Genomic DNA, 17,304 nt, shown 5'->3' with positions numbered 1-17,304 from the left:
TGACAAAATACTTTGCTATTGACGGGTTGCCACCTGTCAACACCCTCCTGGTAAATGTGATACTGAATACATTTAGCAGGTTTGAACTCTGAGGGCTTGATGATGAACATTCCTGCTCTATTTTCTTTAATTTCTTAGTAAATGTATACACTTGTGATACAGTGAGCATACTGTGCATGGTGTTGTAAGCCTTGCTTGCAAATGCAGCTCAGTTGTTTGTCTAAATCTTGCAGTTGCCATCCAGTCATAGGGCCAAGGCAAATGACCAGAACAATAAATTTCCTGTGGATCATTTTGAGGAAGAAACAGACTGGGCACACAACTTTTCTCTGTGGTGACCAGTGACAGGACCTGAGGGAATGGCATAAGCTGTGTCGGGGAGGTTTAGGTTGGGTATCAGGACAAGGTTCTTTACCTGGAGGGTGGTTGGGGACTGGAACAGTCTTCCCAGGGAATTGTCCGCAGCACCAAGCCTGACAGAGTTCCAGAAGTATTTGGACAACACTCTCAGGCATATGGTGTGATTCTTGATTCTTGGGGTGTCCTATGCAAGGCCAGGAGTTGGACTCAGTGATCCTGGTGGGTCCTTTCCAACTCAGGATATGATATGATTTTAGGAAAAGACATGTGAAAGCTTTTGCTTTCAGTATGTGAGCAGTGTAAGCACAGGGCACCAGTAATGCTGCTGAGTCTCTTTTGAAAAGTAATGCAATAGCTTTGGTGTGATTTGAGGAAGAATGGGTAGCATGGTCTTAGCAGAAAAAAAATGTTTTTTAATTGAAGAGGTCCTCATATAATGAAAGCATTCTGTTGTGTTTATTTATTTTTTTACCAACTTCATATATAACCTGGATGTAGCCTGAACAACCTGATTTGTTTTCAAAAAACAGCATCTCCATTTATCAAATCAAGATATAGCGCTTTAAATTGAAAAGCTAGTTAGATTGTCAAGAGAGTATTATGAAGGTTTCATTACTAAAGAGGCTTTCAGTTACAATAATATTTTTAGTAGCACTTTTTTTAGACTGGTTTGGGGATGTTTTGGCTCTCTGGTATTAGCAACCTGAGATTTCATTTCCAGGTGATTTTTGTCTTGGTGTTCAGTGGGAAAATTTTTCATTCTGAGTAAGGACCTTCTGCTAAATGTTTTTGTTCATGCCCTTGTTATTATCTTTCCCCACTGTGTGTTTGAGATATGTTCGTGAGCTTTGTGCACAGCTGACTGCTTGGTCATTTCTGGTGTGCTTCCTGGTGACAGCACCAAAGGCATTTAATGTTTGTGAAAGGCTGGGTTGCCCTTGACTTGTGGACAGCAGCCAATGCCAAGTACGGAGTCAGAATGGCCACACCTGTTATCAGGTGTGGAAGTGGGAAAATCTTGTGGTAGATCTTATGCAGGACTATATTTAATGTGTGCTACATAAAGATAATTCTTCTGAAACTCAACTGAATTTCATAGTTACATGGGAAATAGGTAACATCTTTTTATGGTGGCTAAGTAGAGTTGGCTGTCAAACAAAGCTGGCTCAAACCTGGTTCTACTGGTATGGTTTAGAGCTTTGTTCAGACTATTATGCAAGACAGAAATTTTGCTGTTTCAAAGTTATTATCTCCTTGATCAATTATGTGAGTATATGCTGGGGTGACCCTGGCTGCAGGCCAAGTGCCCACCACATCTGCTCTGTCACTCTCCTCAGCTGGCCATGGGAGAGAAAATATAATGAAAGGCTGGTGGGTTGAGATAAAGTCAGGAATAGATAACTCACCAATTACCACCATGGGCAAAGCAGACTTGGAGAAATTAGATTAATTATTACAAATTAAATCAGAGTAGGATAATGAGAAATAAAACCAAACCTTAAAAATATCTTCCTCCCATCCCTCTCTTCTTGAACTTTACTCCAAGTTTCTCTAATTTCTGCCTTCAAGCAGTACAGGGTGATATTCATCACACATTGTCTCTTCTGTTCCTTCCTCCTTAGGGGCAGGACTCTTCACACTTTATCCCCCGCTCCCATGTGGGGTCTCACACATGGGAGACAATTCTCCATGGACTTCTCCAGTGTGGGCTGCTGTTCTTTGTGAACTACTCCAGCACGGGTCCTGTGTGGGGTCATCGATCCTGCCAACAAACTGTTCCAGTGTGTGCTTCTCTCTCTATGGGCCTGTAGGTCCTGCCAGGATCCTCTTCCAGCATGGGCTTCCTGTGGGGTCACAGTCTCCTCTGGACAACCACCTGCTCTGGTATGGGGTCTTCCACAGGCTGCAGGCAGATATTTACTCCACTGTGAACCTCCATGGGCTGCAGGTGGATCTCTGTTCCCCCATGGACTACCAGGGGCTACAGAGGCCCAGCTGCCTCACCACAGTCTGCACCACAGGCTGCAGGGGAATCTCTGATCCTAATCCTACACCTGAATCACTTCTACCCCTACTGCCTTTGGTGTCTTCTTTGCTGTTTCTTGTGCATATCCTCATTCCAGCTGAAGTTGCTGTTTCAGAGTTTTTATTCTCTTCTCCAGTATATTATCTGAGAGCCACAACCAGCGTGGCTGATGGGCTCAGCCTTGGTCAGCATGCGTCTGGCTTGGAGCCAGCTGGCTTTGGCTCTGTCAGACACAGAGGAAGCTTCTGGCAGTGCCTGTGAGAAGCTGCCCCTGTCCTGACACACCCCTGCCAGTGCTACCCAAACCCAATAGAGTCTAACATTCAGACCTTGTTTTTCCTTGAACATATTTGTACGAGGAACCTTCCTCTTGCTAGATGTGCTTCATGTAGAAGACAGAGATGACGAATATATGTAGACAGAACTGTTAGTTTATGAAAATGGCTTTAACCTGTTCACTATTCTGATTCTTCTTGTGAAGTAGGAATATTGGTTTTCTGGAAATGAACTTGTCATTTCAAGACTGCAGATGGGTACAATTTCCTTAATTGAGTTTTCTCACAATCAGCATGTAGTTTTGCCTCTGATCTTCTTTTACTCATTACCAAGTCTTAATTTGTAGAGTGTTTCCTTTTTAAGTGGTTTTAAATGAAGCTCAGCTTTCCTGAGGCAGGCTTCAGTGACACTTTCTGGGCACTGTTTACTGGGTCTTTTCTTTATCAACAGTAAGTATGCCCTGCCCAACCTGTCTGAACACAGTCTAGTTCTGGTCCTATAACCAGAGAAGTGAAAATTGATGACACTTTACCCTTTCTTAAAAAGAAGTCAATATCTCTAAGTGTCATCTATGGACCCAACCTAAAGAAAAAAACCTTTCTTATCCCAATTCCTTTGAACAACCCAAAAGCAGATCTTCTTTCTTCTCTCATTTTTAACTTCAAACATCATTATAATTTAATTAGGAAAGTGTTCTCTCTTATGCAGACAGAGATAATGATGAGTAACTGATGATGCTCCAGTCTACCTTTCCAATGGAACTTGCAGAAGAAACTAGGCAGTGCTGCTCTCTTTAGTTATTCTTCAAGAGAATGGCAGAAGGCCTTGGGACTCCTGCCTTGCTGATTCTATATTTGGCTTTGGGATAAGGTAGGAGGGAATATAGTTCACTGGTAGGTTAGAGGATGAGTTACTTTGATTTCTGGTTCATTAAGTATATCATTTGGGTTTATTGGTGTGGTGTGGAATAGCAGTATGTGATTCTGAAGACTGACTCGCTGCCCAACTTTGAATCATCTGTCTATTCTGGGTGGGATCCAGACCTCATCAGAGTTGGTGCCTGCACTCTTACTTTGGCTTCTCTGAAAGTCTATTCTGTCACAGTTTGTGTGATTGATTTCTATATAATGATCTTTTTGGGGCTAATTTTTTATCATATTTGCCTTGTGTGTTGCAGATGCATGTGGCATTTTCCAAAAATTGACAGTGTGTTTTCTCTGAGTCGCTTCTTTCTCTCCCTGGAAGAGTTAGTAGCCTTAAACTGGTTGACTCCACTGAATTAGGGAGTTTTTAGCATGAAAGAAATATAATACAGCAATAAAAGTGGTGAATTAGTTTGAAAGCTCCCTTCCTAATTAAAAGAGATGAAATTAATCTCTCACATTCTTTTGTGTGAATGTAAGATTCTTTGTTTGGGTTAGAAGATTCAAATTGTTCCATGAAATCTTTCACTCCTCTTCACTTTTATCTTGGGTAGTTACACATATGCACATATACACGGCCTCTGGACAGTTCATGTGCAATTACCTCACCTCTTCAAATCATGCTGTACAGGAATGTTTTTCTCCTACCTTTTTCTTAGGTATCAACTGTCAACTTAGCTAGAACTTAGGTGTCTGAGTTGTCAAAATGAAAATTTAGGGTACTTAAAATATACTCCTTGGTTTTTGATACGTTTTATCCAAAAAATTAGAAAAACTTCCATAAATCCCAGATGTCTCAATGTTATTTTTTCCTCCTTCACCTTTTTTTTTTTTTAACATCTGTCACATTGATGGAATTGGTGCATGGAGTACATAGAAGTGACCTAGGCAGACTTTTCACAACTTTGTTGTTTTCACATATTCCCATGGGCTTAAGTTTAATTTTGAAGGATCCTCACCATCTCTGTTGCTTCCAAAAATCTTGAACTAAATTTTTCCCTTGTCATGTTACAGATATTGTCTTGCCTCTGATATTTCTGTATTGAGCTACACTCTGCTGAAGCTTCACAGGCATCAGATTCCTTGCCAAGTGGTGAGAGAAGGGTTTTTGAGAGCTCTGGCTCTGAACAGTACCACAGCCTTTCTAGATTACAGGGCCTGGCTGAATTTTACAGCCTTAAAATTCATATTCATCTCCTGTAGTTTTTTTCCCATGGACTGTTATCTCTTGAGTTCCATATTTATCTGGGACTGAATGACTGTCTGTCATTGCCTCATGGTTTTTCTTCTGTCTCATTCTTTACTTTCAGCTGTCTGTTCTTTTCAGGGGCTGTCTTTCTACTGAACTTGAACAGCTACTGGTTTTGCTTATCCATGTTTAATGTTCTGATTGGGACCTCTTGAAATATTTGTCCTCCCAGAATTTTTGGCTCTGGTTACTCTTCCATTATCACCTTTCTTCCTTTTCTTCTGTGTTTGACATTTTTCCCAGATTATGCTTATGTCTGTGCATTCAGGCCTCCTATCTCAACCTTCCATGCAGAGGAATAGCATAAATGGTATAGATTTGCCAGAAGTTTATTCTTCCCCAGGAAGAAAATAACCCTTTGCATGTCACCTTTTGAGACAATCTGAGACAGTCTGTGATAAAATAGCTGGGAAAGATCACTGCTTTCCTGTCCTACTTCACAGAACATCATTTGAGTGGATGAATTTACAAAGCTTGATGTTTTAAACAGGTACTTGCTCTAGAGAACATAATCAAAACATAAACAGTAAGCTTACTTTGGCCAGTAAGTTTTAATCCTGAAGTACTTATAAACAAGTAGTTGTTTTGGTGATGTGCCATATCTCTGTGAAATGATATTTCTGTGCAGAGGCAACACCAGTTGATTCTGTGCCATGACAGATATGGTACTGAATGCCTTTTATTCTCCTTTTCTTCTGTCTCTAACTATTAGTATGCATGTTACCTGATGCTGAAATGAAGTTATGGAAAGCAAAATCAATTTAACAGTGTGGTGTTTTGGCACCACGGTTTAGGACGGGAAGTGCAGGATGCACACAGACAGTTGTGAGCTAACTTTAGTCTGGAGAGCTTAGAGATCAGTGGCAGCAAACCTGTGGTGTCTTGAGCTTGAAAACGTGTTTGCCTCCCTTATAAGTAACCTGACTTCTAAGCAGGCTTATCTTTTACAAAAGGCTCTGCTGTGATCCCTCAGTGCTGTTTTACCCAAGTAACCTGAATTGGAGTTAGAAGGCCATGACTTAATCCACCACAATCAGACCTTTTGTTAAAGCTAGAAATAACCATGGTTTCTCATATACCAAGTGGATTTAAAAATGTCTCACTTTCTTATGTCTGTTTTCATATTTCCTTATTTTTCTTCTGCAGGAAAAGTCTCTTCTTCCTATACCTCAGTTCCTCTGTGTGCACCTCTTTGTAGCTTGAAGTTTCAGAGATGTGATGGTCTATGGCCACATGTGTCACAACCCCTTTGCAACACCCTCATTAACCTTCACCAACACTGACCCCTCCATCTAATGACTCCAGCTGTCTCTGCTCCTTTATGGACAGAGCAGGAAATGCATGGAGGAAAGTTGGAAGTTAGTCTCTAGAGACTGGCAGAGTGAAGGGATGTTCTGTGTAAACTTCAGTGGTCTAGACATAAAGACTAGAAAGCAAAAGATGACAAACCCAGCCTGTTTGCTTGGGTCCAGATGTACAATAAAAAAATCATAGTAATGTGAATACTGTTGTACTGCAAGCAGAGAATCCAAAATCAATAGTGATGAAGCCAAAAAACATGGACATGAACACAGATGTAAGTGCCCAACCAGTCCTGTTGTCACTAAGTGTCTTTGTTGTTACCACTGGACAGATGATACATTGAAATTTTAACAATGGTACAAAATCAACTGCATGTGGTTTTTTGGCAATCTTGGTCCACATAAGTACTTCTTCAGGAAGTAGAATCTACTATGCACTCAGCTGGATGTTAAACCTCACATGGTTTAACAAAATGCTTGGTTTAGGTTATAGGCTCATGAAAAAGCCCAGGTTGAAAGAGACCTTGAAAAATCATCGGATCCAACTTTTTGTGGAAAAGGAAGCCTAGATGAAATTATCTAGCTCTCTGTCCAGTTGCATCTTGAAAACCTCCAGTAATGGGGTCTCTAGCATATCCCTGTGGAGGTTGTTCTTGTGATTGACTGTTCTCCCTGTAAAAAAAAAAATTGTTCCGTATAATTATTATATCAAGATTAACAGTTTTTTTTGTTTGTATTTAATGGCTGATTCTGATAAACTTTAAGGATAATCCTGTGTAGACTTTTCCTTTTCCTTTCCTGAAGACTCCTTTCACCTTTACCAAACTCTTGGATGCAGTTTTCCTCCCTTTACTTCTCTCTCTTCTTCTTACTTCCCTCTGCTTCCCATTGTAGCAAAAAATCTTGAACAGTGTGTAAGTAAACTGAGGGAAAGTGGAGCAGTTTTGCAGTGCATGTTTCTCTTCCTTAAACAGCAAAGGATACTTCTGGAACTGGATGGTCTGAAAACATCCCCTCGATCCTGACACCTGGTGCCCTTCTGCAGGACTTTAAATTTTTGGATATTTTGTTGTGGTTTTTACCCATGATCCTTGGAATTCTTAAGAGTAACAGTGAAAATCAGTGAAAATTTTGACCATCAACTTTATATGATGTTTCTAAACACAAAGGTGTTAAGAAAAAGCTACAACTTTACACTTTTCACATACTTAATTTTTTTTTTTAATATGGCTTTCATATCTTCTCTATTGAAGCAGTTCGAAAGCTGTCATCCTCTGTAGAAGTGACATAGAAGTGATGGCATGGCAGAGAGACAGGAATTAAAAATAGCATGACCGAGCAATCATTTGTCTTCTTCTGTGGTGTCTGAGCTTGGAAAAATTATCCAGATTACTTGCCGTCTGCAGGCTTCAGAATAAAAGGAACTTGTGCTCTTCAACTGAGCTTTGCTTAGAGACAAAGCAAATGAAAGTGCTGCTTGTGTGACTGAGACCAACGCAGCAAGTTGGAAAATGGATAAAACTGTTCTTCTGTTTGGACTTGCTCTCAATTCCTTGATAAAGTGTTCTTTTTCTCTTGGTACCTCACCTTGGTGATTAAATATAGGAAAGAATATATGTCCTCAGTTTTGCACTTTGATCTGAATATTTTGGTGTCATTTTAACCCTGCTAGTAAATCAGGAGTTTCCAACAGCAGATCTGCAAGATTGCCATAGATATTATTTGCTGCATTTTATTTCTCAGTGTTTTATGTAATGCATAGTGTTTCTTTTTGCTTTGAGTCTAAGCCCAGAAAACTCACCAAAAATAACTAATCCACCAGGGCTGTGTGACTGGAAACAGATTGATTAATATCTATCATCTTCTAATTGTTTTAGCCATGAGGCTTTGTAGCTTCAGAGAGCCCTTTCTTCCCAGCTCTGTCAGGTCATTGGGCTTAAGATGTATCAATATTTGGCAGTGGTAGGTTTCTGTAACATTTGATTTCTTCTGGGCGTTTCTTGCATCTCCAGAGTTCACAGAGATGACCAAGTCATTGTGCCTTCCTGCTACAGAGCATTTTTTAGCAGAGTCATTTCTTGGCACTGCAAAGCAAAACCAGCTTTTAATTCTGTGCCTGGAATTCCAGTGGTGCATGCTAAAAACTGCTTTAATGCCTGAGGCTCCTGTCATTCTGTTAGTCAGTTAGAAGTTGGAAGGACAGGATATGGATCCTGTGGCACAGCTTTGGAAAACTGGAGATTAGATTCTGTGGTTTTAGGGTCATTGAAAATCTTAGATTGGTAGCAGCAATCAGCACGCAGAGTATCTCTTCACATTTTCAATCCTTTGTTTCATTAGAATGCTTTAGAAAATAATTAATGTCTGTGAAGGAAGACACATCACTGAAAAGCACTATTTGGGTTCCAGTTGAAGTACCAGTGGCTTAAAAGCATAGAGAAGCCATCCAAGACTCACAGTGTCATTTCAGAGCCTCAATTGATGCTGTCATATACAGCAAAATGTACATAATCTTCCACAGTTTCTATCATAAATTACTGAATTGCTTTATGAATGTCAGAAATTCCAATTTATTAATACAGTTGTAGGCAAACTGGTGAAGAGCCTGCAGAAGCCTCTGTCTTCCACAGTCATCCACTGACCTCACTGTGGTTTTGACTCTGCTGGTGTTCAGAGGAACACAAGATTGCCAAGTTTTCTCTTGGGGGATGGTTGTCCCACGATTAAAGCATCTACATATCTTTCAGTGTCTTGGTCTTCATGGTTTAAGCCAATTTTGGTAAACTTGCTGCTTATGCTTCTTAAAAAAATAAATAAAAAGAAAGAAAAGAAATTTTTAAAAGGGAAGAAAAAAAGGCTAGAGCTGTTCCTGGAATATACTATGACTTCATGTCGGCAAGAAGTGCCAGCATGCATGTGGAATGGAAGAGTAGCAAGAATAATGACTTCTGCAACTTGGGTGGTATTTTCTACATGAGAAATATCACTCTTCTCTGACTGCCAAGCTATTTCACTCAGGCTCTAAATCTGTTTTGTATACAGAAAAGAGGTAAGAATTGCATGTGTGTGAATTTGAGTTTCTGCCTTTGTCCTGCCTGATCACATGCGTGTGCCCGAGTGTGTGAATAGGCAGGCATCCCTTCTGTCCTGGGATGTATGAGCGTGTGCTCGTGCTCTTCCTCATGGATCTGCAAACTTCTACTGTGATGCTGTGCATGCACGTCACTGGACAAACCCACAACCACATCCAACTCTCTCTTCCTTTAAACAGTGGGAACAGACAGTTTTTATTTTGAGCAGAAATCATGTTTCTGGGACCTTAAACATCATGCTTTGATGTTTTTGCTCTTTTAAAAATCCATACTCAGCTGCTGTGTTTTAAAATGTGGCTCTGTGAGAATCTCCTGACTGTGAAGTATGAGGATTTTTTTTTTTTTTTTTTTTTTTTTTTTTTTTTTTTTTGCTGGTCAGCAGTGGGATTTTGTGACCTTCACCCTATATCTGTACAGTACATCTTGTATGTGTGTGTTAGTGAGACAGCACAGTGCCTCCAGGAAATGCATTCTTTTGCAGTGGGCCATACGGGTAGCTTTGCATTTTTATGATGAAGATGGGAAGATAAGGTTTATTGCTTACTCTTTTTTTCTTTCTTAAAACTCTTACTGTGTTTTGTCCCTGCATATAGTTGAGGCATCCTAAAAGATGCCTGAGATAAAGCAGAATTCAGCCCCTTAACAAGCACTTGCAACAGACTATTAGATTTATTTTTTCAAAGTTTAGAAGGACTACTTTTTAAATCTTGGTTGTTGCTAAAAAAGGAATTGTAAACATACTAGCCTAACACCAACAGGTAACAAGTTGAAGACTGAAAAAGTTTTCAACTGTATCAAGATGCGGCTAAAGGAAATATAAAAAATCCCGAAACAGTCTTCCATCGAAGTGCATGCAGGCACTCATCCTATGTGCAGTGTTCCTCGGATGGCAACATGAAAATTATGAGCTTCTATTGCTTTAGATATAAAGGAGTAATTTGTGTAGTTACTTCTTCCTACTCAAACACATCCAGGTTTTGGAGGGAGTGAAACATTCACATTCTAAGCCATTATGTTTCAGTAGGAAATGGGGTATTTATGTGGAAACTTGGAAAGTCTTCTTCAGTTCAGGGGAAGTAATTACTACTGTAATGGTGCAGAAAGCTGTTTCTCACTTGTATCTTACAGATATTGCCAAATGTTGCTTAAAGGTAGGCAAAAGGACTACTCCGTGGCAGATGATAGAAAGGGTGCTGTGCCAGCATTGAGAGAAAAAGATCTTTATGGCTATTTCTAAAGTATCTTAATTTATAACTTTTAAATTGTTGCCCACTTTAAGCATACACCTGTGTAATTCTTGACCACTTCATTCTTTGATCATTATTTCAGCTTTGCTTCATTTTCCTTTCTTTAAATATGCTCTTTATGGAGGAGCTGCTGCCCACAAGCTAACAGCTGGGCTCTCAGTCTCCCACTTAAATTTGACTGAATAAGAAGCAGATAAAACCCTTCTTTATTTCTGTATCCCTGCACTCCCATTTATGTTCCAAATGGTGTTTTGCTGTCTTTCTCCTTACAGGGGCAGTGCTTAAATCTCTCTCTAGCTACCGGGAAAAATGAGCTTTCTGTGGCTGTGTTCTTTCTCTTCCTCCCTCTCTCTTGCTCTCTCTTTTCCCTCTCTCTCTGCCACAGTCTCTCTCTGCCACTCTCTTGTCTGTCTCTCTGGAATATTTTCAAACCGTGCATGAAGTGAACACAGAAAACCAGAACTCGTAGTTCTCCAGGACATCCCTGTTTTCCTCATTGAGAGAGTTTTATTGCAGTTGATAATCCAGGACATTTCTCAAGATGTATTCATGAGTTACTTGTACAGCCAAGTACAATGTTCTTCTCTATGTTTTCTTTAACCCATCCCTGGCTCCATTGTACATCTTTTTCCTTCTGACTGCGGTGGGGCCCGTATTTCAGGACCTTGTATTGGCAGCAACTGCAACAGAAATCAATATTAAATTTGTATAGAAACAGTAAGGTTAGAAAGTCCTGTTACAGTAGCAAAATGTAGCACTTTAACAACCATGCCAAGGGGGACCAAGTAATCATTTTAGCTGGAATTTTGTCTTTAATGGAAGCCAGTGCATATTCCCCTTCATTCCTTGCATAAGTTACTTGCCAGTGTCCCTTCTCTCAACTTCTGGTCAACTTACATCTTGAAGAATAATGATTTTGGCAAGGAAAATAGAAAAGCATTATGCTGAGGAAAAAATGAGCTAAACTTCATGGTGTTACATCCTAGTCATCCTATACAAATCACATAGTTTAAGATTCCCATATTTCTTACTTACTGGTAGAGATAATCTTTCTTCTCCATTGTCCTGGAGGCATTTGATATAGTTAGAGTTTAAGGAAAATATCTCTCTTCTTTACCTTTGTTTTTTTTTTTTTATTTTTTCAAATTAAAAAGGTGGTGGAGAGGACTTGTTCTTTCTGACTCCTGTTCAAGGTGCACTTAAATCACAAAGGTTACAAATACAGTTTTTCATAGCCTTTTTTTTTTTTGTTAGCTAAAGTGTCTATCTTACATCTCTAGGTATTTTTCTTATCCACAGTATACCCATAGTGCATACAGGAATTCTTTGTCCCTGAAAACACTTGTCTTTAGTGAAGATCACAAACAGTTCGTACCAGTCAGAATGGAGGAGCCTACTTGCTGTTTCTGAGGGAAGAAAGGACATCATAATTAAGGGGATTCAGAAGAGTAGATCCAGAGTTCTTTAATTTGTTCAAAACCAAATTATAGGAAGAGACTGTATCTATCTCAAAACATTTGATCAGCCTGGCAAATGAGAAGAATGAGCTGAACAGGTCAAAAGGAAAGCCACCGAGTTCAAGTAGTGTTGATGGGAATTGTAACTTCTAGCTGTCTTGAAGAGTAAGGAGATTTGGGTCACGGTCTTGGCTTGTTGACACCTTGCATCCCATTGGACACCAAGGGCACCTTTGAAATATTAAGAAAAATCCTGTTGCATTCAGACATGTTTTTCTATCAGTAGGCAAAGAGTTTGGCCAGAGGCAGCAAACTTGTAGCTATTTGCTACAAGTAAAGAAAACTTCTTAGCTTTGTGGTATTGTAAATGTTTTCTGATTGCTTCAGTCACAAATACATACCACACTGGAAAAAAATTACATTTGAGCAGTATTCCTAAATGTTTTGCCTGCAATATTTGACAGTCAGTGCTGTCTATGCCTGATCAACTACAATTTGGTAATCTACCAGTGAGCTGGATTGACCAGTGGATGTTTGATAAGCTGCAGAAAGAATTCTTGGAGTATTTTGCAGGTTCAGTATTGTGTTACATTTGCACAAAGGCAGGAGACATTTAGAAGCACTGAAGTACAATGAATTTTGTTGTAGTCTGATGGGCTTTCTGTTGGACCTTTTATTTTGTCTTTCTTTTTTTTTTTCTTTCAGCTCACTGCTTCCCCCCAGTCCTCTGCCCCTGAAAAAACCCACAAAGAACCAAAATCAACCCTGTCTTGTCTTCTTGGTATTTGTTTCTCCTTTCCCATTTGTAGTCAGTGGTGTCCTACACTAAAAGAATTGCTAAAGAATTGCTGCTTTCTCTATAACTGAGAAGTCCTGCCGTACACTATACATGCAAAATACTGTACTGCTTTCATTGATGGGTTTTGGAGAAGGACATGAAAAAACTCTTGGGGGATCAAACTTTCTTTGCTGCTGTTCAGTATAGTGGAGGTCACAGGATGTGATTATTATCCCTTCTGGAATCTCTCCTATGCAAGACAACAAAACAATGAAAATTAACCCCTAGTGTTCTGCATTACCCGGTTACTTTAAAGGAAACTGTTCCAAAAATCAAAATGATCTTGAAGACAGGACACTTAGGTTCTGTTTGTGACTCTTCCAATACTGCTTTTTATAGGTGTAGTTTTATGGTTTCTAATTCTTTTTCTTTATCTGGAATTATGAGAAAGAGGACTCTTTTAATCATGACGTGAGACTAAATTCATTGATATTAGTAAAGCATTTGCTGATCCTTGGTTAGGAGGGTCCAGGGGTTTGGTAATTTGAATGGTTATCAAACATGAATTGATGGATGTCTTTGGCTGTTGAGACATCTCCTGCCTGTTATAAATGGGAGCCAGAAAAAAACCCCAAACATTATGCCATGCAGTGACAACTCTGTTTCTGCCTCTATAAGAGAGAGTGAATAAGAAGTTATTAGGTGAGATTGTGCAGTTTGTGCTCTGCAAGAGGTCATTTTTGATGATTATAATGGGCCATTCTGACCTTCATCTAACAAGAATATCTTTCTGTCAGGCACTGGGTAGCGTGACCTGTACATTTATGCATAAAGTGTGAAATTTAGAGCCAAATTTGTATATGAAACAAATCATCACTTGACCACTAAGGAGAACAGTACTTGCAGGTGGCTTTTAATAATGATGTGGGGAAGGAGAATGCCCTTTTGCTAGGGGGACTAATGCAGAAGGGAGAAGTACAGCCATTTTTCTGTACCTGTTTTTTCTCTGCCATCTTTTTGAGTGCTTAGATGCTTGGAACTGATGACCTTATGGGATAAACCCCTATCTGTATAGATACTGTAACCAACAAATAGCAGCGCTAATCTGTGTGGTGAATTCAGTGCCTCATACTTTGTATGGTTTGAGATAGTTCATGCCATTTTCCTGATACCGTTCTGGGTGGTCCAGTATTAGCAGTGTTTCAGGAAGGTGTTGCTTTGGCTATGTGATTGTAATCAATGGATTCAAAGGCAAACTCAGCCCCTCTGAGGTGAATATGGTACAACTGATAATGCAGAGCAAGCGTAGGAGAATGTATTTGGGGTGAGAGATTTTTTGACACTTTCTCTGGGCCTCATGCCTGGCCATAGAAGATGTTGCCAATGCAGATTTGACTATTATTCTTTGTAGCTAAGCTCCAGTGAGGAGATGAAGGAGAAGCTGCCACTGCTCCAAGGCACTTTCAGTATAAACAAACTGAGGATCTGATACAGAGTTTGTGGAAACAGTACTAACTTAAGAAGTAAAAAGCAGGACTGAGGTTGTTTTTTATGCATGAGATATTACCAATGTTTACTGGTTGGAGGGGAAAAGATCTAGTGCTTGGAGCCTTTTGCAAGTGGGAATTCAGGCTGGACAATGCATTATTGGGAGTTTCCCCAAATGCTCCTTAGCTAGGAAGACTGTCGTGGTGTGTAACTGTTCCAGTGCAGTACTTTGGTGGAAGGGAGGGTTAAGCTCCAAAGTAAATACTTGAGCTTTGTTTCTTGGGGGAAAAAAGTGTTTCATTCATTACTGAATTGCAATTTACTCCTAAGCTCAGGAGAAAGATGGAAGTGAATATAGTGTCAGTCTCTTTTCTCAGGGCAGAAGGCAGACTGGCCACAGGTGGATCCCTACCCTATCTCCTCAAACATACAGCCCTCTCTGTGGCTGTGGAAGCCAGGGACGAATAAAGTCTTGAGTAGTCTGGCTCTGGAATGTGCAGCAGGGCAGTGGCATATGCACATATGCATATCTTCATACAGGAATAACTCAAGATGTCATGTTGCCTCTGCTTTATCTGCATGTTCTTTTGAAAGACTAATGTTCTTCCATCAGGCAAAGATGGTAGTCAAGGATGACAGGATACAGGAAAACAGTGAGATTTTCTGCTTGTCTTTGAAGCTGTACTCATTCTGCAGGTGACATTATGCACTTGCTCTGTGCTTGCCTGGTTTTAGGATGTCTGCAGGAATGAGATTGTCAATTGTCTGTGTACCTGTCAATAGTGGTCAAGCCAGAACTTCAGTGGTTAGCATGAAAGCACGCGAAATGCAATGAACTGCTGTAATACTTCAACTTGCACTTGTACAGAGGAATCTACCAGAGGAGTGTGTGTGGGAAGGTTTGCATAGGGTGGCTAGAAAGTAATTAAATAAGGCATGTTCCCATTTGAAAACTAAAAGAAATATAAGGAAGGGCACCAGATGTTGTTTCTGTTAACACATGCTGAACGACAGTGAATCTAACTGCAGCTTTGCTAATGCCATCTGCCATTGCATTTTAAGAAATTAAATGGTCCAGGACTGCCATAGTTCTTCCAGCACATGTAATCTAACTGAGAGGAAAAATAATTCCTGTTTACTCAGTCAGTGCATGGACCCCTGGTGCACCTATCTTTGTCTGTGTCTCTACTCGCATGCCATCATTTAGCACTGTTTTTTTGGACAGCTTATTCTATTTGCTCTTCTCTGCAAAATCTCAGTTCATAAAACAAGCTGAAGAATGTTAACAAGGGATGCTTCTCTGACAGCTGTGTGATATGCTGCTATCTTGCATGTGAAGAATATGCATGGTGTCCTCCAAAGCTTGTGTAGACACAATCCATGTGCCTTGTGAGGACATGAAGGAATTATGTTATAAGCCTTGCTTTCCATGAAAAGTAGGATCTGAGTCCAGTCACAACCTCTGCTTTGCTGGCTTTATGCTTCTCTCTGAATTACACTCATAATAACTAAAGGATATTTTAACTGGAAGTTTTGGTCTAAGCAGTTCTGGGGTACCACTGAAAGAACTGTAGACTGAGAAGAGAGGGAGGCAAATATGTGGTAGTATGGAAAAACACATTTTGGTTTTAACACACTGAGTTTGTTTTGAAATTTGAAGAAAATATTTTGAGACTACCAATCGGTGCGTTCTTGGATGTCCTCTGTTCTGACCCAGACAAACACGGCACTAATCATGCACTGGTAGGCGTTCTGTGAGCTATATAAAAATGCATTAGAATAACTCTTCTAGTTACTTTGCGTGAATCTAGGAATCACAACATTTTTCCTTTCCATCTTACAGAAAGTTGGGGTTGGATAGTCCTTGTTTAGGCAGCTGGAGAGAAGTGCACGTGGCTTTGGCACATGCATGTAAGATGTATCTTACAGTGCTGCTAGCCATGGAAATTTCTGTGGGTAAATAAGATTTCTGTCTCAAGGGCTGTCCATATGGCCCCTTTCATCAGCACTAATTCCACTTAGATTAACTGCACAGCACAAATATGGGTCAAAGCCTGGATTGTTGGGAGAATGCCTTCCTGCTAGCAAACTGCTTCCCACAGAAGTACTTGTTGGCAGCTAAGATCATAATGCTCACACTCCTCACAATAACCCACTTTGAAATATATTTAGAGAGGGGTCTTGGCAGTCTGCTTTCTGCTTTTTCATACGAAGTGCAGGCCTTGGTTTCTAATCCCACTCAGCACGTCAAGGCATTAGCTGTGGGCCGCTGTCTTTTCTGACTTACCTAGCATGAGGCAGGGCATCTGTGCTTGGACTAGCAATGCTAACCACTACTTCAGGTAACATCTTTCCCCCTGCCTTTAGCAAGAGGAGAGGAACTGCTCTTGGAAGTACTGCATTCCTTATTACAACCTGCTGGGTTGTTCCTGTGGACACTTATGTGCTGACTGCAAGTGATGAAAGGAGACCCAAGGGGAAGAAGGAGCAGACCTCATGGTGCCCCTGGCTCACATGGTTACACTGAAAGCTCCTTCTTGCTTTTCCTTCTCCTTTGTCTGCTCTACTGGTGGCAAAGGTCGTGTGTTGCAGACAGTCATTCCTAAAGCTGTAGCTAGTTCTGTTGTTTTCTATTGTACCAGGACACATTATGGAGGAATTATAAAACTTAGCCATAAATGGCCTGCTTCATAAAGTCAGGATCAAACTTACCATGTGAATAAAGTTTGTTTTTTGCATCTGAAGTGATCTTCAGCACTAAGTTCTACTGGTACATTGTTAAGTTGTTCCCAAATTCAACTATTCACAAAGAGAAATGCCTTTCACCCAGACCTGAAGGTGCATTAAGCACGGGCTACCCTAAGTAAATGTGGGTTACGTGCCCACACTGGTTTGAGTACAAAAGATTATTTCAGTGCTACTAGCCTTCCCATGTTTGTCACCACTCTTTTTCCTTATGCTTTGGATAGGCAGACTGTTGACAAATTACTAGGGAATAAGTCATGACAACAGAGAAAACTGTCCCTTTAGATGCTGAGGGAGGACTGCAAGGACATGCAAGTAACATAAGCATGGTTTTGATATCAAGAGACTTAGTTTGATTAGGA

At 40.2% G+C, this 17,304-nt stretch overlaps 1 protein-coding gene across 8 annotated transcripts in view; it reads left to right on the top strand.

Moving 5' to 3' along the window:
- The window catches only part of DAAM2 (dishevelled associated activator of morphogenesis 2), a 204,453-nt gene that overhangs the window by 41,043 nt on the left and 146,106 nt on the right, over positions 1 to 17,304 (top strand). For 2 of the 8 annotated variants that reach the window (XM_064414533.1, XM_064414531.1), the window contains exon 1: positions 16,387 to 16,539. The exons of 4 other annotated variants lie outside the window; for them this stretch is intronic. The gene's annotated coding sequence lies outside the window, so the exon portion shown is untranslated. Of the gene's footprint in view, positions 1 to 2,095; positions 2,245 to 16,386; positions 16,540 to 17,304 lie in introns of those variants that run through there. 2 more of the 8 variants (XM_064414532.1, XM_064414535.1) reach the window with 2 other exon arrangements.

The sequence above is a fragment of the Passer domesticus genome, chromosome 3 (genome assembly GCF_036417665.1).
Source record: "Passer domesticus isolate bPasDom1 chromosome 3, bPasDom1.hap1, whole genome shotgun sequence".
Classification (NCBI taxonomy): Eukaryota; Metazoa; Chordata; class Aves; order Passeriformes; family Passeridae; genus Passer; species Passer domesticus.
The sequence above is the reverse complement of the archived record's forward strand: the minus strand, read 5'-3'. Positions and strand labels throughout refer to the sequence as shown.